General features: G+C 41.3%; 1 pseudogene; it reads left to right on the top strand.

Annotated features, from left to right (window-relative positions):
* The first annotated feature begins 4,249 nt into the window (after positions 1–4,249).
* Positions 4,250–24,289, top strand: LOC117440873 (protein NLRC3-like; annotated as a pseudogene).
* Positions 24,290–25,126: the final 837 nt, after the last annotated feature.

The raw sequence follows: 25,126 nt of genomic DNA, 5'->3' as shown, positions 1-25,126 counted from the left end.
CTACAGACTGTTTTTGGTAGGAACCATTATATATGTGTGGAAAACGATTGAGAAAGACAATGTTCTCCGTCTTGTTTTAAGAGTCTTGAACTCACCGGTTCTCCACAGCGACGCTATGTGCACCCAGACAAAGGCCAATATAACAATAACACACATGAGAATCGGCATGGAAGACAAGCTTAACAACTGGGGGACATGTATCTATTACAGGTTCAATGTGTTAGAATCACTGTCGGAAAAGGTAGGACCCAAAAGCAGACTACAAAAAGAGTAAAGGTCTATAAACAAAAACATGGCAAGGATATACAGGAGTAACACGAGAAAGACAACATACCAAAAACGATCGTGACCAACATGAAGGCAGACAGGAGAAAGACACAATGAACCAACACCGAACATCGGAAGAGACAAGACTAAATACAGGGAGGGGTAATCACGAGACGAGAAACAGCCGGGCAGGGGAGGTAGACACACGAGGGCAACAGGTGAACACAATCAGACAACTAGACACACCAGGGAAACTAACGACAGGGAGGAAAACACAGGGAGAAGGACCAGACAAGAAACCAGGAGGAACACATGAGACAGGGAGAGGGACCAGACAATAAACCAGGAGGAACACATGAGACAGGGGGAACAGAACAGCAAAATAAACCCATACCTAGACACACACAACTCAAACCCTGACATAACACCAAGATCGTGACACAATGAGCTTATTTTGTTCCCTGTGCAAGATGTGTTATTGCACCTTGTACTGGTTTGTGGTAATACTTATTTACAAGATAATTAGCTGTCCAAATGTATTACTTAGAACTCTTGAAATCAGATAAGTTAGTGAGAGAGCTTGGTATAACACAGGGGTCTCAAACTCAAGGCCCGGGGGCCAAATCCGGCCCGCCACTTCATTTTATGTGGCCCGCAAGAGCTTGCAAATAATATAATACGTTTATAATATAATATGCCCATAAACTACATGTCCCACAATGCATCTCGTTTTGTGACATGTGCACTGAAGAGACTTGCAATTATTTGCCCTGGACTTCTGCTTTCAGACGTAGTTACTAAGTTATTATCCTATCTGATAAGAATCCAATTCAGAGGCAATAATGTAATATAATACATTATTTTATATATATATTATATATTTATATAGTTACAACCGGCCCTTTGAGTGCAACCTTTATGCGAATGTGGCCCGCGATGAAATTGAGTTTGACACCGCTGGTATAACAGATATATATATCCAGAATCCTGATCAAAATGTTCAAAGGTGTACATTTAAAACCTTGTTTTCACGTAGACATCCCATAAACACTTCTTGTTTTCTGGCCAATAAAACATATTGTGACTCGACTGGAACAAGTTCAATTCAAAGGCGTCAGGCGGGGATTTGGAGCTTAAATATTCTCCAACAGGAGTGAATGTAAAAAGATTTTCCTCCGTTTACAGAAAGGTAATGTTGTTCCAGATGCAGGAGAATCATGTCCGCTTTTTAAGTGCAGTACAAATCATGGAAACACTCATGGTTTGATGATCTCTCCGCAAGTCTCATTCACTCCCAAATACTGTCCCCATGGTCACTTTCTCTTCACTAAAACCCATTCAAAGTGGAATAATCCTTCACCGGCTGCATATCATCGAGTGCCGGGGCGACACAGTGTTTGGCTGATAGATGAAGTCGTCGCTTGTTGACAAATGTGAGATGTGAATACTGAGAGAAGTGTGGACGACTGGCATTTGTGAGAATCACTGAAAACGGCATTAAACGATCAACAACTAAAGATCACATGTGGATGAAAGACACATGACGTAGTGATAAAACCAAAGTGTAGTCACTCTCTGTCACGATTCTCATGTTATGTCACGTTTTTAGTTTTGTATGTGTAGGTTTGGGTTTATTTTGCTGTTCGGTTCTCCCTGTCTCCCTTGTGTATTGTCTGGTCCCTCTCTCTGTGTTTTTCCTCCCTGTCGTTAGTTTCCCTGATGTGTCTAATTGTCTGATTGTGTTCAATTGAGATTTATCAATTTCGTTTGATTAACAAGGATAATCTGGTGTTTTTGAGTTGTTGAGTATCACTGTTAAATTCATTTCATTTCATTTCAAACTTGTATTTATCCAGCTGTATCCCCCCTCTTTTTCAAGGGAGACCGGATCAATCGACAGCAAGGAGAATACTTACTTCCGGGTGTACAATTCTCCGTTATCCAATGGGAATGGACGCTCACATTGCCTTTAAGAGCTGCCGACATAAATGGATGCGGTGCTTCCCTAAGCGTCAAATACCGCCGCCGATGGGAATACATTGGAATCAGTTGAAAGCTCTTTGCGTCCGTTTATGAAGCTGAAGGAGCCTCGGCGCGCCTCGGGGACCCTGACCAAGCGTCGCTCCTGGACATTTAGGGAGTGAGAGTGTGTTGACCACGGGCAGAGACAGTTTTAAGGGTCAGAATACAATTTTATTTATAACATACAGAAATATCTAAAAACACCATACACAATACATTTGAATAAAATACCCACTTTGGGGAAAAGGACAGGGCTGGGACCAGTTCAAGGTGGGGAAGCTACTTTTGGAGAAACCAGCTCGAGTGGTCATAGTGATATTTGACAACCACAATGTAAGCAGTTCGTCCGTTCACACTACTTCCCATCTCTGAACAGCAGGGGTAGTTCTAGGGGGGGGGGGGGGCAACAGGGCCCCTGTGGCCCCCCTCCAAAAAAAAGGTTACAACATTACGATGTATTGGAACTAAATGAAATCAGAGACCCGGATGTACAGTACTGTGGAGATTAAAGTGTTCATTACCTTATATAAAAGTAAATACTGTTTTTTAATTACATTTTCGCCTAAAGTTACTAAAACAAATACTCTAAATGAAAAAAAACACTGGAACTAAGGACTGTAACTTAAAGGTGGGTATAGGTAATTTTGGAGAAACCAGCTCGAGTGCGCTACAATTTGAAAATACATAGCCGGAAGAAATCTGCCACTTCCTTACAGAGCCCCTCCTCCAACACACACGAACGCGCACATGACCAATGAGGGCACGAGATCAGTGTGTGCCCCGATGGAAGGCTGACAGGCAGGTAGGCCATCCAGTTACTTTAGCCGGCTCAGATGATTGGTCGTGCTTTTTACAGTACTACGGCTTCCACAGACGAATTTGTTTTCAGTCTGGGCCTGTCCACAGCGACGAGCCACAGCCAGGAGCCAAGCTCACAGAGCGCCCAAGCGGGAATGATGGCCAAAGGTGGGGAGGGAGAATGGTTACAATAAAAAAGGGGATTCGAATTACTTCCAAATCTGTTTGAAAGTGACGGTTTAACTTATAGAATGGAGGGCTCATACGCAGTGGCGGCTCCAGAGTATTTTTGCTAATACTAATCTATAGGGCTAGTAACCCATACAGTGGTGGGTCTCAAGTCAGTATTTGCAATGTAATTACATACACGCTCCCCTTGACAGTGAAACGCCACGCGTGAGGTTTAGATTATTTCCCTGTCTCAATCCAAATTGAACTGTATGAAATAAAAAGGCACATTTGTCTTGTAGTAAATAAAAAGGGCGACCTGGAGCGCCGCGGTTTTGGTCCGGCCTCCTCCGGCGTCATACCCTACCGGGCGCGTTTCAGAAGCATTTCAGAAGCGGAGCGTCTTGCCTGCCGGCTCGCAGTTTTTGTTGATTTGGGCATATTTCCTGGACAGGCTACTTACTTATAAACGACATGAATCAAAGATGTGTTGCTGTATTTTAGAGGTAAAAAAATGCATTCATCATCATAATTATTCTATATATATAATTTACACAGTGCCTGTAAACCGGAGGAGAACGCTGGCATTTCTCCTCCTACTTGAAAGACTACGGAGGGATAGGGTCTGCAAAATTAGTTTGTGTGTGTGTGTATATATATGCTATATGCACTGACCGTTCCACTTCCTGCCTGCCCGACCTTACGTTACGGCTGCGCCGCGTCAAAAATAGGATTCATCCTAATTTTAGAGGAGCCCTGTGCCGAGGCGCTTCTGGGACGCTTCTGAGCCGTAACGCGCCGCGTGTGATGGAATAGCACCCATTGACTAGAGTGGCCGCGATCGCCGTGAGCACCGAGGCGCGGCTGTAACGCGCCCGCAACGCCAAACAATTTGCGTCACCACGCCAGGCTGCAGCCACCACAGGAGAAGCGGAAATGAGAGGGACCCAGTTTGGCACCTCAGCTTAAAAAGCCGGTGCGTAGAATTGGTGCGATGGCACGGTGCCAAGCAGCGGCACAGAGGGAGAAGACCTCCGGTCACAATAGTAAAGATATCTGCCAGCTAGTATTTGATTGTTCCTTCTGGAGTCTTCATGTCCAGAATTGTTCATTTTAATTCATATTTTGTTTAGTGTCGTGTTGTAAAGCATAGATCTTCTTCAAGGAGTTATTTTGAAGTGTGAATGAGAAAACAGACAGCAGTGTTTTTCTTAGTTATACTTACAAAATACTTGACAGATCTTAAGCTCGGGGAACGTTAGCCCTGCAAAGAAATGTTACAGAAGATAGTAAAGATATCTGATGGCTAGGATTGTTGTCTTTATGTCCAGGATTCTTCCTGGTTCATCTGTGTTATGTTAAGTATCGTGTTGTACGGCGTAGACATTAAGCTGTTTTATTAAAATCATCACTATACCATGTCTATTTCAAGTTTTATTTTCATCCTCTGATTCTCTCCTGTTTCCTTCTCTTCCAGCAGATAGTGGTCTGCAGGAGGTTCTAGATGAACATAGGCTCAGTCTGAGGAGGAGATGTGAACGTGTGACTGAAGGAACTGATAGAAGTGAAACCCTCCTCAACAGCATCTTCACTGAGCTCTACATCACACAGGGCCTCAGTGAAGAGGTTAATACCCAACATGAGGTGAGGCAGCTGGAGACAGCTTCCAAGAAAGAGACCCTCCATGAAACTCCAATCAAGTGCCAGGACATCTTTAAAGCCTCACCTGACCAGCAGACTCCCATCAGAGCGGTCCTGACCAACGGAGTCGCTGGAGTGGGAAAAACCTTCTCAGTGCAGAAGTTCACTCTGGACTGGGCCGAGGGTTTGGAGAACCAGGATGTCAGTCTGGTGATCCTGCTCTCCTTCAGGGAGCTGAACCTGATCAAAGGAGAGCAGTACAGTCTTCTCAGCCTGCTCCATGTTTTCCATCCAACCTTACAGAAGGTCACAGCAGAGCAGCTGGCTGTCTGCAAAGTGCTGCTCATCTTTGACGGCCTGGATGAAAGCAGACTTTCTCTGGACTTCAGAAACAGTGAGGTTGTGTCTGATGTCTCACAGCAGTCCTCAGTCAACGTGCTGCTGACAAACCTCATTAGGGGGAAGCTCCTTCCCTCGGCTCTCGTCTGGATAACTTCCAGACCTGCAGCGGCCAATCAGATCCCTCCTGAGTGTGTGGACAGGGTGACAGAAGTACGAGGCTTCACTGACGCCCAGAAGGAGGAGTACTTCAGGAGGAGATCGAGTGATGAAGACCTGTCCAGCAGAATCATCTCTCACATCAAGAGCTCCAGGAGTCTCCACATCATGTGTCTGATCCCAGTCTTCTGCTGGATCACTGCTGCAGTTCTGGACCACATGTTGACTACAGACCAGAGAGGAGAGCTGCCCCAGACCCTCACTGACATGTACTCACACTTCCTGCTGGTCCAGACCAAGAGGAAGAAGCAGAAGTATGAAGCGGGACATGAGACGAGTCCACAGCAGCTGACGGAGGCTGACAGGGAGCTTCTTCTGAAGCTGGGGAGGCTGGCATTTGAACATCTGGAGAAACGACACATCATGTTCTACCAAGAAGACCTGCAGCGCTGTGGTCTTGGTGTCACAGAGGCCTTGGTGCACTCCGGAGTTTGTACAGAGATCTTCAAAAGAGAGAGTGTGATCTTCCAGAAAACAGTCTACTGCTTTGTTCATCTGAGCGTTCAGGAGTTTCTGGCTGCAGTCTACTTGTTCCACTGTTACACCAACAGAGACACAGAGGTACTGCAGGACTTCCTGCAGGGAGACTATAACAACATGTTTAGCAGTGATCAGGGGCCTATACTACGAAGCTGGTTCAACCTAACCTGGATATGTTTGAGTTAGCCGGTTGGCCTAATCCAAAACATACGCGCTCTCACTAAACTGTATTACGACGCTGGTTATCAAGTGGATCGCTCAAGCCAGCCGTGTCCTCTATAGCTAGGTGCGCGTTCACATGAAAGGGGAGGTATCTGGAGCATTCGACCAATCACAAACATGGAGAAGCGTACTGACAGCGCAGCGTCATACTTCCTGAATGAAAAGTGAACTTTAATATCAGACAAATGAAGAAGTTAAACTTTAAACATCCATGACTTAAACACTTGATCCAGGATCAAAGGCACATAGCTGCAGCTGCAAGGTGAATACAGCTGGAACAGAACACGTGTTTGAATGCGTACATTAACAGGTTCATGATATCACTGCCCGTCTAAAACACGATCTGACTTCAATTACATTTGTCTCGAGTGTTTCGTCAACTTAATGTGTTGCTTAAAATAATACTTCTGCATCCAGTCTGTGACACTGTGAGTGTTGCACGGCCAGATACGGCTCAGCTGACTCAGATAAGGAGATATGTGATACATTATGAAGTGATATGCCGCGGACTGTACTTAATGTACTCTGATCCGGTTACTTATGTCGTGGCCGATATTTAAGTAAGCTTTCTTAACGCTAATGTTATAATAGTCAGATTGCTCTGAAGATGGAGGTGATATTCTATTCATGTTCACGTTCACACAGTCGGTGATTTCTGCCGGCTGTCTTTCCTGCGACGGCAGTTTTTCTGTATTTCCTTTCTCCTGTAATATGACTTGATCGCTTTAAACTCCGCACACTGAGCTCTGATTGGTCAGCAGGCGGTGCTTTCACTGAGTTGAGCTCTTAGCCTGCAACCTAACCTGGTCCCGACCAGGTTAGCTGCTTAGCATCAGTTACCATGGAGATCTAGCCTGCTAAAAAGAGAACCAGCTTCGTAGGACCGGAAAGCCGGAGTTTCCCCTGAATTTAGCCGGCTAAGCTAAAATCCTGCTTCGTAGTATACCCCCCTGGATTACCCATCCCTGGATGTCTTCCTGAAGGGAGCCATGGAGAAATCCCTCAGAAGTGAAAATGGCCACCTGGACCTGTTTGTCCACTTTCTCCACGGCCTCTCTCTGGAGTCCAATCAGAGGCTGTTAGGAGGCCGGCTGGGTCGCACAGACAACCGTCCAGAGATCATCCAGAGACTGTTAGGAGGCCTGCTGGGTCGCACAGACAACAGACCAGAAATCATCCAGAGAGCCATCAGCAACCTGAAGGAGATGAGCAGTGATGAAATCTCTCCTGAGAGGATGATCAACATCTTCCACTGCCTGACAGAGATGAAGGACCACTCAGTACATCAGGAGATCACAGAGTTCCTGAAGTCAGGGAACAGATCAAAGGAGAGACTCTCTGTGATCCACTGCTCTGCTCTGGCCTACATGCTGCAGATGTCAGAGGAGGTTCTGGATGAGTTGGACCTGAGGAAGTACCACACATCAGAGGAGGGACGACGGAGACTGATTCCAGCTGTGAGGAACTGCAGGAAGGCCAAGTAAGTCCAGATGTGAATAGCTTTATAAACTAGATCAGAAGTTTAGTTCTTCAAATCTCAGTGATTCCATTTATTATAAGAATTATTCCCTTTTATAGTTTTCAGTTCTCTTCGTATTCCTTGTCCAACAAATGAAGGACTTCAGAGTTTTTCTCAGAGCAGCATGTGATCACAACATACAGCAGTATTTACAGTTATCAGTGAAAGCAGTTATTCATAGATCATTCAGTTCTTCTGTTTTTACCACAATGTTTAAGAGTTTAAAATAAGTTCTGACAGGCTGACAACAAATATAGAAAACTCTATTATTATATTAAGTTGACTAACAGTGAATGTTACTGAGAACATTAACTTGTTTAATCAAATTCAGTAAGTTAATTAAATAGTTCCTCTGTTTTTATACTAACACAAGTTGTGATATATGTGCCGTTATAGACTGAATGTGAAGTCGTGGCCTCAGCTCTGAAGTCTGACCCCTCCCACCTGAGAGATCTGGACCTGAGTGTCAACGAGCTGCAGGATTCAGGAGTGATGCTGAGTTCTGGACTAAAGAGTCCAAACTGCAGACTGGAGACTCTCAGGTCAGTTCAATAACTCGATATAATAATATAATTATGGTAATTATATATTTTTCCAGTATTTAGAATTTGTAGAATTTCCCCCAGAACAAATACATTTTAATTATGTTGTTCTGTTTTTGATAATGGTTGAATATTGAGCAGAATAACAAAGATCAGAGAAGGTGATTGTGCAACCCAGTCTCACGGCATTTCGTGTTATAGTCACGACATGTAATCTATTGATTCGTGTTCACCAACATGATTTTCCCCTTTTTTTCATGTCACACAGCACGATTTTAAAAGCAATGTAATTCTATTGGTAGTATGTTTCGTGCCTGCAGCACGTCTTTTTGTCCGTTCGGGTCTTGGAAGACCGGAAGCTGTGTGGTTCATAAAAACATGTTCTTACTCAATATCAAGCCACGATCATTGTTTTTATTTTAAATCGTATAATTTATGACTTTTTTTGCCGTCTGTGAGGAAAATAAATGGCTCAGAGCCTCAGAATACTGAAATCTGTATTTTTTAAATCTTTTTTTCCTTCTAATTTGTTATTATTTTCTAAATAACACACTGTTATTTACTCAACAATAACACACAATTATCCTTGTTTTTATTTATTTGTTTGATTCTATAATCTCTGGCTTTTTTGCCGTCCGTCAGGAACTGAATTTCAAAATAAAGTCATTATCAGCCTCAACTATCAACAGAATTGCGTTGCCAGGCAACAGCTTGGGGTGAAAACAGTTCATTACACAACATTGATTTGTTTAAATTGTGTACAATGCTTTTGTGTTTTTCCCCTTCGATTCAGAGAAACAAATATTTTTGTTGGGAGTTTAGGATGGCAGAAGACATAATCCTCAGTGACACCACGGCAGATATTTGATAGTTGGTGCTTGAAAAGACTCAACATTTATCTGCAGATCTCTATAAAGTATATTCATTACTCGTTATTCTCTTCTAATAGTTAATTAAAAACTGTATAATTGCTATTTTGCAGATGCCTTTCAAGATTTCAAGATTTTCAAAGGTTTATTCACATATCATATACACAACTACGCTGTAGTTATGCAATGAATGAAAAACTTGACAAGACATCCATCGATATGTGTGTACCTCCACCATTAAACATATTCTGCACATTTCTTATTCTATCTGCATACATCTTATAAGAGTATAATTAATATGTATAATATCAGTTAAAATAAGTGCTTCAACATAGTTAACATTGCAGGAAAGTTGATTGTCAAGTTCTAAAACAAACCATGCAACATATTAGACATTAAGTACTTTGTCAGGCTTAATATTTATCTGTAGATAGATACCACCAATGCTTTTTTCTTATTTAAAAGAAGACCTTAACCTAAAGTATTCTTTAATGTTTAAATACAGCCTTATTAGTTTGTCTGTTTTACACATCCTCCTATTAATATCTTTGGATGTCCGGCACTAAACTTTTTTATTGTAGAGATCACTTACAGTATCTTCTTGAATTTTTATATTCTATATTTCTATCATTGACCTTCTACTTTCCCCCTAATTTGAATGTACTCTAATATTTTTGTAATCAAATATAACACATTCAACACAAACATTCAATAACGCGCTTTAACCACTAGGTGGTGCGGGTTAAAAAACTGTCAAGTTTAAAGTGTTAACACAATAAATTATACTTTCCAGTATAAGTTTCCAGTTTAGTTCTTGACGGCTGTATTTGTGTATCCATACAAATATTTTTGGGATATTTGAACCTACAACAGTCAAAGACAAGCAACTTGAGGAGTTGGAAAGGAAAATGTTACAAATAAGGTACACACAGCATATTATGTATGACACTTATGTATGTATAACATCTGAAGATGCTATATTATTTCACATGTTTTACTTCTACACATTAATATCTGATTTGTAAAACATCACAGACAGAAAGGTATATCCATCATTTAATAGTAAGCTATTGCAGATGTGATTCCATAGATGTGTCTCCCATCACCCAAATCCCCTGACTATTCTCTCAACTCAGTATTTACATTCTTATATTCAAAGAAAATCTGTAATATCTTTAAAAACTACAAGTCCTTTTCTATCAGCTGTGCACCGTTATGGTGTAAATATAGCCTATCTACGAATTAGATCAAATGTAAAAGTCAGCCGAATTACTATTGATACTGCAAGGAGACGTATTGTGTGAAGAGAAATTGAAGATGTTGTTTGATATATTTATGATACACGTCAAACAGTTTCGGCGGCAGTTCTTCCAGTTCGCCTAGAAGTCTTCTCATCAGGGCTCTATAAATAGAGAACTACGGCAGATGTGTAATATGTAATGCAGCCGAACCGTGTATTACAATGCCGTTATGTGATGACTTTCAAAGAGAAAAGCAAGAACACTCGGAATAAAGTATTATTTTTTTTTTCATATCGCATTAACACCATATCCCAACGTGCATTGCGGCTAAAACATCCAATCACCGAGCTTCAACCATAGCTGAGGATCTTGGGTAATCAGTTCAGTGGGTGTGTATCGCAATGTGCTCGAAATGTCCCTTATAGGCCTACGTCTGTTTCCGGTGACTTTATTTTGAAATTCAGTTCCTGACGGACGGCAAAAAAGCCAGAGATTATAGAATTAAATAAATAAAAACAAGGATAATTGTGTGTTATTGTTGAGTAAATAACAGTGTGTTATTTAGAAAATAAGAACAAATTAGAAGGAAAAGAATATTTTAAAAATATATATTTCAGTATTCAGAAACTGCTGCAGAGAGTTCCAGATTATCAGGGATTTGTTTCTACATCATTGCTGACGTTAAAACATTGTTCAGCTCTGATCAGATTATTAAACATTGAGTTATTTCAAACAGGAACATTGTTTTCTAAAGTTACATCATGTGTTCTTTATTCAGACTGAGGGACTGCAGTTTGTCAGAGATCAGCTGTTCTGCTCTGGCCTCAGCTCTGAAGTCCAACATCCATCTGAGAGATCTGGACCTGAGTCACAACGCTCTGCAGGATTCAGGAGTGGAGCTGCTGAGAGATCTTCTGGAGAGTCCAGACTGCAGAATGGAGACTCTCAGGTCAGTTCTCCATCTGTAACTTGTGTGCTGAGATGAATATGTGAGAGTTGTGTTGACTCTGAGCTGCAGACATCAGGCTGATATCACTCTGATCCTCACTGAGCCTCTTAATGCTGAAAATCCTACCCTGCATAATTCACTCATCTCAAACACCTGAAACTCATCTTATATTCTGCAGCATGCTTTCAATAGATGATATCAAAAATACAACCATTTAATATTTCTGTTAAAACTCCTAAACATCTAATATGTTCAGTTTTTTATTTTCTTATTACTTTTATTTTTTTTAATTATTATTCAATGTATTGAACATGTAAAAAAAGGAATAATAATAAAAAGAAGCAAAATAACAAAATACTTTTCAAGGTATACAAATAAATACTCAAGTATTTTCCTTCATGTTCAAAAGGGTCAAGAAGAAGCTTCTAAACGTTTCTGGTCCTACCCCTCTAGCGTACATTGGTCATGAAAATCAAAGCTTAGTTCATCGTCATCAGCATCCGTGATATTTGATACGTTGTTTAAAAAAGAAAAGAAAATTATCTCTTTGTACAAAAAACAAAATCTTTAAAGGTCCACCAAAACCTCAAAGACAAGAATAAGCAGGACATCACGGCTCCTGGGGCCTCATGTATAACGCCGTGCGTAGCATTCACGTGGGAAGGTTGCTTACGTAGTAGAAATCCAAAAAATAGGTACAGACATGTTCCGATTTACCAAATATTGCGTACCGGCGAGGAAAGTGCGTACAGCACTTCCTACGCCGGTTTCCCTTTATAAATCACAATCGACTCGAAATGCGGTGCAGCTTTTGCGGGCTTCACGTAACGCCCAGATTTGCCTATAAATAGTCAAAGAAACGCCCATTCGTTCATTCGTTCGTTCATTCATTCATTCTGACTAGGCTTGTTTGAGACACATTGCGGCTCGCCTCGAAAGTAGACGAGAGTAGCCGATCGCAGCCGGGGGAGGTGTCAAAAAGCTCGTCTTAAGTCGGACAGCTCGGACTCGGAGTCGGCTTGACTGGCTGGGTTTTTCGTTGCAGATGAAGTGGATGCAATAGAAATCCCACATGTATTGTATGGAGAATGACATGATGATGAACCACACCAGTGACTGGGTTCCATCATTAGAAATGCTCCTCCCTCTTAATGTTTGCAAACTGATAGGTGGACAGGCTACACATGATCAGTCCCTTCAGATCCGCACACATGAAGATTAATGAGCATGAACTGAACAGACCTGCTGCTGTGTTAATTCTTTAGCTGCCACTTTAAGCTTTATGATGTGTACAACATGGATGTAATTTGATTTACTCTTGCCATTTGATGTATTCAATAAATAAGGTTAAACCAAATCATTACATCACAATAGATTTTATTTTAATGATTTGGTTTAACTTAAAGAGAAACTTTATTGTTATTGCACATATTACAGGTACTGAAACAACGAAATGCAGTTTAGCTTCTAACCAGGTGCAGCAAGCAGCGAAGTGGAAAGTAATGTACACAATCTACAGAATAACATATAGAAGGAATTGAATGATGAATAAACAGTGAGGGGTATGAATACACTAGATATCAGCCTGTGAGCAGTATGAACAGTGTGTATGAATACACTAGATATCAGCCTGTGAGCAGTATGAACAGTGTGTATGAATACACTAGATATCAGCCTGTGAGCAGTATGAACAGTGTGTATGAATACACTAGATATCAGCCTGAGAGCAGTATGAACAGTGTGTATGAATACACTAGATATCAGCCTGAGAGCAGTATGAACAGTGTGTATTAATACACTAGATATCAGCCTGTGAGCAGTATGAACAGTGTGTATGAATACACTAGATATCAGCCTGTGAGCAGTATGAACAGTGTGTATTAATACACTAGATATCAGCCTGTGAGCAGTATGAACAGTGTGTATGAATACACTAGATATCAGCCTGTGAGCAGTATGAACAGTGTGTATGAATACACTAGATATCAGCCTGAGAGCAGTATGAACAGTGTGTATTAATACACTAGATATCAGCCTGAGAGCAGTATGAACAGTGTGTATAAATACACTAGATATCAGCCTGAGAGCAGTATGAACAGTGTGTATTAATACACTAGATATCAGCCTGAGAGCAGTATGAACAGTGTGTATTAATACACTAGATATCAGCCTGAGAGCAGTATGAACAGTGTGTATTAATACACTAGATATCAGCCTGTGAGCAGTATGAACAGTGTGTATGAATACACTAGATATCAGCCTGTGAGCAGTATGAACAGTGTGTATTAATACACTAGATATCAGCCTGTGAGCAGTATGAACAGTGTGTATGAATACACTAGATATCAGCCTGTGAGCAGTATGAACAGTGTGTATGAATACACTAGATATCAGCCTGTGAGCAGTATGAACAGTGTGTATTAATACACTAGATATCAGCCTGAGAGCAGTATGAACAGTGTGTATGAATATGCTAAGATATATAAAGTATGAAAACGGTAAGCAGTATAGTATAAAATATATAGATATTAATGTCATGATGATAAACATTGTGGAACAATGATGAAAAATGGGAATGGATGTGGCGACGTAAAACTGACACAAAACAACAACAAACTTTTGCCAGCCAATGGGAGAGCTTCATCAGCAGCACGTGGTAAAAACCACCAATGAGCGCTCAGCTCGAGATACCAGCGAGCCGTTTCCCATCAAGCATTTCGCTTCCGCAGCTCGTGGAGAGCAACTGCGCCAACTCGCCTCGCCTCGCTCTCAAGGCTGCGGGCGTCTTTGTCCCGCGAGATTTCAAAGTCTCATGTGGGCGAGCCTCCAGAGCAAGTCGGACAAAATGACTAACCATCATGCAACGCAATAGCAAGACGTTGATCGCAACTGCGCAGGTCTCGCTCGTCTCAAACAAGCCTGCTGTAAGAAACGATCGGGGAATCCCTCCGGAGTGGAGTCATGACGACTGGATCTGAATTATGTTTTCGTATTTGGTGGTTTGTGTCCCAGCTGTCGATCAGCTGTGCGCAGCGTCTCCACTGCAGTCTGTGCGTCTCACCCCCCCCCCCCCCCCCCCCCCCCCCCCAGCAAATCTATATCCACCAGTTAGAGGACATACAGCTAATGTGTTGTGTTATATTAGCTGTACAATTGACCACTTATTTTAAACTTTATCCAAAATGGTTGGATTGTGTTCATCCCTGCAGGATCAGAGGTGAGCCGATCAGAGCCAAGATCCAGGAGACCTGTGAGTACTGAAACCATATCCTCCCTTCATCAAACCATTCAAGTCTGATCCTAAAAGGTTCAACAGAAATATGTTTTAACTCCATCTTGTTACAGCTGTCTCAATCATGTTGGATTCCAATGTTTCTCTTTGTTTAAGTTGTATTAGTATTGATGTTTGTCTCTGTCACTTCTTCTCTCCATCTGGTGACTGCGATGCGGAACAGGAAGTGAAGACCGAAGGAGAGGTGAGGGAGGAGCAGCTGCACCGTGTGGAGTTTATTAATGAGGTTTCACCACTGATTAAAACGTAGTTATTAGTCAGTGTTTTTCTGGGATCCAGACGAATCTGCAAGCTCGGGTTTTATTTATTACACTTTATTTGTTACGGGGCGTTTTTGAGACGCGAAGAGGAGCGTGGAGGCATTTTGGAAATTGATCAAGAATGATGAGAGACTTTCCTCAATATTAAACAAACTGAAAGAATATCTTTCATAAAAAACTAACAATCAATTGCACTGAAAGCTTTTCTTGAACAAAGATGTATCACCATAGACGTTTAATTCGCCAACTCGTGTCAGAGTTAGGATTCACTTTGTTGCCAATTCGCTTTTTCACATGCAAGGAATTTGTTTCGGTGTGTGGTTGCAAACAGAAGAAACGTGAATAAAGAACAGAACAAATACAACGATCTAATCATCTGCTGTGAGCAATGTCCCGCCCCAATGTGCTGTGATTGGTTGGTGCTGCTGTGCTGTGATTGGTTGGTGCTGCTGTGAGCTACTGGACATGGCTCAGCACTACGTCACATGTTCACCGGTTACTGACAGGGTCTAGGCTAATGGGCGGGACATCTGTAACCTTTTGTCCACACTAGGCCTGAAGTCGAATAGTCCATTTCTCTTAGGAACCTTCCTAAAGGAGTGAAATGACCCGGAAGTCCCTCAGTGGCAGCCATGATAAGTGCCGTTCCAATTCTCTAGAATGATGAGAATGAAAGGAAAGGAGGTTTCAAACTTCCTTTATAACCTCCTTTATCTTAGGAACCACTGGACCTCCCTAACCGAAAGGAGAAGCGAAAATGCTGCCCCACAATGCCTTGCAGCCGCAGCATTTGCCGTCACTCAACAGTCGGCCGTTCACGGAAACAACCGATTATGACCGAGAAATGATATCATGAAAGTTACGGTGCTTATTAAGCATTTTAAAACATAGGTGGTAAGTCGCCAAAGTGCTTTGTTCTGAACGTTCATCAGTATTATAATCAAAGAGAGAAATATGAACGTTAGTTTTCACTGAAATGATCAAATAAAGTCAACATTTCAGTCTTTACTGAGCTGTGTGGAGTTTGTTCAACTTTTAAAAGATGTTTGAATGGTGATATACACAGTGATAGATGTTAAGGACTAACGTTTATAATAAATACATCTGTATTGATTTTAAGATCTTTAGTTCATCAATCATACGTATTGGGATCATTGGTATTAATGTGGACCGGAGGGAGAGGGTGACGAGCATAGGTTTCACTTTCCTTTTTTATTTCAATTCCAGCTTTGGTCCTGAAGAATATGTTTCTCTGTTGTCCACGTTCATAAAGCAAAGCAGCAGCATCAGAGCACGGTGCAGAGTCTCTAGATGAGTTCACAGGAGTCCCTCGTTCTTATTGAACATCCATGTTGTAGTCCGCTGTATAGAAAACTGTAGTTTCCATAGTTACCCACAGCAGCAGACGCACACAATGATGTCCGCTGGCGCATCATAAACACGTCGGATAGTGAAAGTGCATTCGGATTCTCTAAAGTACCGCAGTCTCTTCTCCTAAGTCCTTTTGAATTCTCCTATCCACTATCCCTTAACCCCTTTCACTCAGAGGTCAAGGGATAGACGATAGGGTTAGAATTTAGGAGCTGATCTTTAAACTATCCGACTGCAGCCTATGTCACTCTGTAAATGATAAGAATGTGTTTAATTTCCCCAGATGACATATTCAGCTTGACATTACAAAATCTGCTTTTAACCCTGTCGAGCATTTCAATGTCTTTTATCTCATTGTTTTGATTATGTGTCGTAAAAACATGTCTTTGACTAAAGAAACAGACCGGAAAGAAAGCGAATAATTAATTAGGAATGATAAAATTGCTGAAATGAAGACACAATCAATTCATTATGTCCGACACATTACTAAATAGTAGCTACCAAACACTGCTCAAAACATCCGTGTAATAACTTTGCAATGCTGTGTGCAAAAATAAACACTGTTTTTTTTCAATGTATTAATATTATTACTGGCTTCTTCTTCAATACTTTAATGTCTTCACTTGCTTTCGCTCCCCTGACACTTTAACAGCTCTGTGTGCTTTTAAGACTCTGTGGGAAATGGTGCTGTCGAATAAAAGTCAGTGTTGCACGGCCGACTTTATACCAGGAAGAGGAAGGGAAAAGAATCGGACATGAGAGAAGGGGAGGAGGAAATGAGATAGGACGTCTTCATTTAGCTTTAACTTCTACTTTAACTTCTGCAGACAGCAGCAGCTTCTCTCGCTAACTCCTGGATTTAGACTTTCAGACGCTCGGAAATGTTTCCAGCCTCAGGTGAGATTTGAGAGTTGAGTATTGAATCAAGCATATCAACTGGGGCTTGGGATATGAAAAGTTGATGCGTGAATGGGATTTTCTTTTTTAATTAGTCAATCCGCTGCCATATTTCAGGGCTGCACCTGCAGGTGTCCTGCCTCCAGGCGGGGAGCTGAGTATGTCTCTGTATGTGTCATAGAAAAGGAGGAGAAAGAGCAGCTGAACCGGCGACGTCACACTGATAACTGACGCACACGTTCTACTTTCACCCGCTGTCTCACATTAAGCACACATATCTTTCTTTGTATTTATTGCTCCGTTATTTTACCTACATTATGAATTTAGTAAAATACAACTTGAAATCTGAAAGCATTTTTTTTACATAAAGCTTATTTGAAATGAACACGGATAACAATGTTTACACACACACACACACACACACACACACACACACACACACACACACACACACACACACACACACACACACACACACACACACACACACACACACACACACACACACACACACACACACACACACACACACACACACACACACACACACACACACACACACACACACACACACACACACACACACACACACACACACACACACACACACACACACACACACACACACACACACACTATACTTTCCCTCAATGTATGGATACACATGTGGAATCAGCCATCCATCGGATATAACTCAGCACCTGCAACTCACTCCCATATCTTGTGTGTGTGTGTGTGTGTGTGTGTGTGTGTGTGTGTGTATGTGTGTGTGTGTGTGTGTGTGTGTGTGTGTGTGTGTGTGTGTGTGTGTGTGTGTGTGTGTGGGGTCCTGTTGTATCTGTGTTTAACTTCATAGTGAGAGCTGTGGGAACATTCAGAGTAAAGTTATTTGACTCCAACTGAGAAAACAAAGTGTATGTGTGTGTGTGTGTGAGAAAGGGAGAGAGAATAGGAAAATAAAACAACAGATAAGATGAAAAACAAAGGCTCCCCTCTGATTGAATCTGTTGAGGCGTGGCATTGAGATAGATCACAAACAGTGATGTGTGTGTGTGTGTGTGTGTGTGTGCGTTTGTGTGTTTGTGAGTGTGTGTGCTCCTGCCTAGTCTGACCGTTACACAAAGTGGAAAAATATGGAATTTCCCATCCATTTCTGAAAGACACATGTCATCTGTGTGTGTGTGTGTGTGTGTGTGTGTGATTTGACAGGGTGTGTATGTGTGTGTGTGTACATGTGTGTGCATGATAAACACATTAGTGTGTGCATCAGCATTCATGCAGCCCAGTGTGTGTGATTAGATATTTACTCGGTGCTGCAGTGTGTGATTAAGTGCCGTTTGAAGCTGTGGCTTAACGCTACACTGCGTCCTGGACCCAGCAATCCCACACACACACACACACACACACACACACACACACACACACACACACACACACACACACACACACACACACACACACACACACACACACACACGCACGCACGCACGCACGCACACACACACACACACACACACACACACACACACACACACACACACACACACACTCAGAGAGGTAGAGAGAAAAGTGCTGCACCATTTCATATCTGCTCAAAGGAGTTTCTCCTATTCATGAGCGTATTACTGATGAGAGACTAACAGCTTTGATATGAAAATAAGTTGTGATAGTATTATATGAAAAAAACATCTTTAAACGTTGTCTCAGAAAACCTCAATCACTTGGACCGGCGTCCTCCATGTAGTCTTCACAAATATGAAAAGCTGAAAGTTACAACAGTTTCATTTTGGCTCTAAAAAAGCACTTTCTGTCAAGATAAGATCCAATCTTCCTATTCCAATCCTAAAAAACTATTTTCCATCTTCTCCTCCCTCTTGGACCCCCCCAAAGCCCCTTCCCCCTCCTCACTTCTGTCAAGCGACTTTGTTAACCACTTTGAAAAAAAGGTTGACGATATTCAACCCAGTCTCACGGCATTTCGCGTTCACCATCACGATTTTTAATCTATTGATTCGTGTTCACCATCACGATTTGCCCCTTTTTTTCGTGTTGCACAGCACGATTTTAAAAGCAATGTATTTCTACTGGTAACGTGTTTCGTGCCTGCAGGCTGCAGCACGTCTTTTTCTCCGGTCGGGTCGTGGAAGACCGGAAGCTGTGTGGTTCATAAAAACATGTTCTTACTCAATATCAAGCCACAATTATTGCTTTTATTTTAAATCGTATAATTTCGGACTTTTGTTGCCGTCTGTGAGGAAAATAAATGGGGCTCAGAGCCTCAGGATACTGAAATCTGTATTTTTAAATATTTTTTTCCTTCTAATTTGTTATTCTTTTCAAAATAACACACTGTTATTTACTCACCAATAACACACAATTATCCTTGCTTTTATTTATTGGTTTGATTCCATAATCTCGGGCTTTTTTGGCGTCCGTCAGGAACTGAATTTCAAAATAAATATAACCGGAAACAGACGTAGGCATTTTGAGCGATTACCCAAGATCCTCAGCTACGGTTTTAAGCTCTCTGATTGGATGTGTTAGCCGCAATGCATGCTGGGAGTTGGTGTTTATATTATATGAAATCCGGAAAACATTTTAAAAGTATAAAATAATACTTAATTCCGAGTGCTCTTGCTTTTCTCTTTGAAAGTCATCACATAACGGCATTGTAATACACGGTTCGGCTGCATTACATATTACAGATCTGCCGTAGTTCTTTATTTAGAGAGCCCTGATGAGAAGACCTTTGGAAAAACTGAAGAAATGGCGCCGAAACTGAATACTTGACGTGGATCATAAATATATCAACAATTAAACAACATCTTCAATTTCTCTTCACACAATACGTCTCCTTGCAGTATCAACACTAATTCGGCTGACTTTTACATTTGATCTAATTCATCGAAGGGTTATATTTACACCATAACGGTGCACAGCTGATAGAAAAGGACTGTAGTTTTTAAAGATATTACTGATTTTCTTTGAATGTAAGAATGTAAATACTGAGTCTGAAATAGTATAGCAATATGCTGTAAAATGATGTGAAAGCATGAATAAAACTACACATCTTCAGATGTTGTACATACACACTAATAATACAAAGTTGTTATGGCTGTGTGCACCTCGTGTGCACCTCCTAGTGGTTAAAGCACGTTATTGAATTATTGTTTTTATGTGTTATATTTGATTAAAAAAATATTAAGAGTACATACTTTCATAGGGGGAAAGTATACATATAGAAATATAGAATATAAAAAATCAAGAAGATACCATAAGTGATCTCTACAATAAAACAGTTTAGTGCAGGATGTACAAAGATATTAATAGGAGGAGGTGCAAAACAGAAAAACGGATTAACCTTTATTTAAATATTAAATATTAAGCCTGACAAAGTAATTAACGTCTAATATATTGCTTTCCTGCAATGTTAACTATGTTGAAGCACTTATTTTAACTGATATTATACACATTAATTATACTCTTATGTATGTAGATAGAATAAGAAAAGTGCAGAATATGACAGTTTAATGGTGGAGGTACACAAATATTGATAGATGTCTTGTAATGCACTATTGAGGAACCTGTGACTCAAGTTTTTCATTCATTGCATAACTACACCGTAGTTGTATATGATATGTCAATAAACCTTTAAAATCTTGAAATCTTGAAAGGGATGTGCAAAATAGCCATAATATACAGTCTTTCATTAACTATTAGTAGAGAATAACGAGTAATGAATATACTTTATTACTTGTTTCCATTCATGTCAATTGCAGATATATGTTTAGTCTCCTCAAGCACAAGTATCAAATATCTCTCCTGATTGTTGGCACTTGACAATCACCTTCCCTGAATTTCACTCAGGTGTAACTAAAGTCTGATTTAAGGGTTGTTTATATTTCACATCATTAATCAGAATCTGCAAAGTAACTCAAATAAATGCAGTGGAGTAAAAATACCAGGTTACCCTCTGAACTGTAGTGGAGTAGAATTACAAAGTATCAATGAGCTTTCATGTGGGTATATATTAATGCTATATATTGATGCTGCGCATTATGGACAGCGATTTTCACCCATTTATTAATTATATGTTTTACATTTGATAACACCAATGTGTTTAATAATGGCAACTTCTAATTGTGGGAAAAACGAAAACGTTCAGGAGAGACGTCCCATAGAACATTTTGCGAAACACAATAGCCAGCATGTGTAGTTCTGGGAGGCGTTCGATTCCAGTTTTGGATAGTCTGGCGTGGTTTCGTTCCATTTCAAACAGCTGTTTGACGCTCGGCGTAACCTTGGTGCACTGCCACTCCAACATCCAATCCCAGAGCTTGAAGATTAATCACGGGGACTGTAGTCCTAAACGATAGCTGGGGATTATGGGTAGTGTAGTGTCTTCGGCCATCGTAAACTCAGAAATGTTTTTTGGATTTCATATCGCATTAACACCATATCCCTACATGCATTGCGGCTAAAACATCCAATCAGCGAGCTTAAACCATAGCTGAGGATCTTGGGTAATCAGTTCAGTGGCTGTGTATCGCAATGATGCTCGAAATGTCCCTTATAGGCCTACGTCTGTTTATGGTTATTTTTATTTTGAAATTCAGTTCCTGACGGACGCCAAAAAAGCCCGAGATTATGGAATCAAACAAATAAATAAAAACAAGGATAATTGTGTGTTATTGGTGAGTAAATAACAGTGTGTTATTTTGAAAAGAATAACAAATTAGAAGGAAAAAAAGATTACAAAAAATACAGATTTCAGTATTCTGAGGCTCTAAGCCCCATTTATTTTCCTCACAGGCGACAAAAAAAGTCTGACATTATACGATTTAAAATAAAAGCAATAATCGTGGCTTGATATTGAGTAAGAACATGTTTTTATGAACCACACAGCTTCCGGTCTTCCACGACTCGAACGGACAAAAAGACGTGCTGCAGGCACGAAACATACCAATAGAAATACATTGCTTTTAAAATCGTTCTGTGCGACACGAAAAAAAGGGGAAAATCGTGTTGGTGAACACGAATCAATAGATTAAATGTCGTGACTATAACACGAAATGCCGTATGGTTCCTGTGAGACTGACCGTTGAGCGGCCCGACCAAGCAAGGAGGCGGAGGGTTCAAATATAACCCGGTGTGGGCAATTATTACTCATTGTGGTCCATGACACAGCCTCAATCTTACTGTCTCATGTGAACACAGTCACCAGCAACAAGGATCTCACACACACTAACAGGAAACACAGAGCCTAAATACCCACAGACTAATCAACCAACAAGACACAGGTGAGGGGGGAGGAGACAACACAGGGCACCAGGGGAACACAATCAACAACAATGAAGCTAAACAACCCGTAACGGAGGCCGAGATCTATGGCCCCAGAGATCAGCATGTTGAGTAATGAGCATATACCAATAGATAACAACAACATCATGTGAGATTTTGTAAACGGATGTTTTCTACCTGGTTTTACTTTAATGTATTAATACTTTTCTTAGATTTGTGTTATCCTTTGTTCCTAAGAAAGGCATGCGAAGAATTAAAGTGTTCGTTAGGATTTCAAGGTAACCCAAGGTGAGCACGAATAGCCATTTTGGGAGTGAAGTATTTCTTTAACAACACATCTTTAACCAAAACAGGGTTTTCTTTACAAACATGTTTTCCAAATGGTATGTGTGTGTGTACTGTGAGGCAAACATGAGTCACAGATCCCGGTTAAATACAAGCATTTCAGACATGTGTGTGACTTTGTGGAAATGGGATTGCGTCGTCAATTCAAAACAAGTTTATTTGCCGGGGAACAGCTGTGTGTCTCGCAGATTGTGGCGCTGACAGATAAATCACCACAAAGCATCCGTCGAGGATATGAAACTCATCTTCTTGTTCAAATTACCACCTTCAAGATGTCTCATTTGTGTGTGTGTGTGTGTGTAAACATTTCAGTCAGAAAAGCTAATGATCCTAGACTTCTATATAATAGGACCATTGGAGGAGACACTTCTTATTAATTTCATATACTGCTAGTGGATATATTAACCTATTAAATTATATGATTAAAAGGTTTGTATATATTTTGTATTAGCTAATCATCTACATTGTTTAAGTAACTACCTACATGTAGTGGAGTAAAAATCACAATATTGGCTTCCTTTATGTCGAGGTGTAGCATTTTAAAGTAGCATTAAATGGAAATATACAGGTCAAATACCTCAAAATCAAACTTAAGTACAGTTTTCGTGTGAGTGTACTTCATTGCATCCCTCTGCAGAGTGCGTGTAAAGAGAAAGCCATACGATGATAGATTTATTGGCCTTCACATATGCCGGAGCAATCAGGGACTCATAACCTTCGCTCGAATAAAAAGCACCAGAGAGAGAAGAGAGCGGCTGAGTGTAAAAAGATGATGGTTGAAGAGTCGGGATGAATAGAGTTTAAAGACTGTTCAGGTGTTGGAAAATAGTGTTTTTCTGATAAATGTTCTATCGTTGACGTACGAGATGTGAGGATCCCCAGTGCGGCCTTCCTCTTTTCCCTCCTCTGTGTGGTTGTCTCTCTGTCTTCCTGGCTGGGCGTGGCTGACCTACATTTGGATTTCCCTCTCCACACCTCTCCATCTCGCTGATTGCCACTCCTCACCTGCACCTGCTTAAAGCCCTGGTTCTCATCCTCAGTCTTCGCCAGTTCTTCGTTTATTTTTCAGTGGTAAACTAACAGTCCTACTTAGCATGTGTTGCCTAGTAAACTTTTGATGCTCCTAGTGAGAGGATTTGCCTTCCTAACCCTGCTTCTTTCCCGTTCCAGATCCACACACCTGCCGCTCCGCCTGCCACGTCCTGCCACGTCCTGCCACGTCCTGCCACGTCCAGCCACGTCCTGCCACGTCCAGCCACGTCCTGCCACGTCCTGCCACGTCCAGCCACGTCCTGCCACGTCCTGCCACGTCCTGCCACGTCCTGCCACGTCCTGCCACGTCCAGCCACGTCCTGCCACGTCCTGCCACGTCCTGCCACGTCCTGCCACGTCCTGCCACGTCCTGCCACGTCCAGCCACGTCCAGCCACGTCCTGCCACGTCCTGCCACGTCCTGCCACGTCCAGCCACGTCCTGCCACGTCCAGCCACGTCCTGCCACGTCCAGCCACGTCCCTGGTCTGTCCTGCTCCTCGTCTCCCCTCTCTGAGCTCCTCGTCCCGGTCTGAACCTCGGTTCCAGGATTCTCCTTCAGCGTCCTCTCTAACTCCTAGACTCTGCCTTGGTCTAAAATAAAGCCCATTTTGACACTTCACCACTGTTTCAGTCTTAGTGCTTGCATAGCAGGTTCTCATCTCCAGTCATTCCACGTGAAGCACAAGAAGTGAAGTTTGGATTGAAGGAAATGAGAAAACTAGGTTTTGAGGGGAAAGGGAATGAGCATGATTTAATGTGGCTCATCTTTATGAGGTTGTAAGTCTTGTTTTTTTTTTTTTTAATGAAAGTGATTTTAAGTTTATAGCTTCCTCCGTCCCTCTCTTCCTTTCTTCTCCTTCCATCTCCACCAGTACATTAAACTGTGACATATCTCCAGAAGATATAAAAAGAAAATACTGTGTGTCCTTCCACATTCAATATTTCACATGTAATTTCGGTTTTTTATATATACTGTATATATATATATATATATATATCTATCTATATTGGAGAAGCAAATATTTCAGTGCTTGTCCCTGAGACATTTCTCGATGTGACCTCCAGAGCAACATAAATGTCCTACGATGAATATTAACGACGACATTGACTTCAGAGTAATTCACGCTTTCTTTGTCACGTTATTTTGGAAATGTGATTATTGAAGGATCTGTGGTTTGAAGCCCAGATAAAAGGTAAATACAACCGTTCTAAAAGATCAGAGCTAAATGTGTTGAAGTAAACTGAAGATACACGAGATAAACATTGGTATTTGTTTGAGTGTTACTATACCAAACATCACATCCAATTCGTACGTAATTAAAACGTTTCAATGCCAACTTGTTCTACTTCT

Source organism: Pseudochaenichthys georgianus, unplaced genomic scaffold, assembly GCF_902827115.2.
Source record: "Pseudochaenichthys georgianus unplaced genomic scaffold, fPseGeo1.2 scaffold_1288_arrow_ctg1, whole genome shotgun sequence".
Classification (NCBI taxonomy): Eukaryota; Metazoa; Chordata; class Actinopteri; order Perciformes; family Channichthyidae; genus Pseudochaenichthys; species Pseudochaenichthys georgianus.
This window is presented reverse-complemented; position numbering and strand designations above follow the sequence as displayed.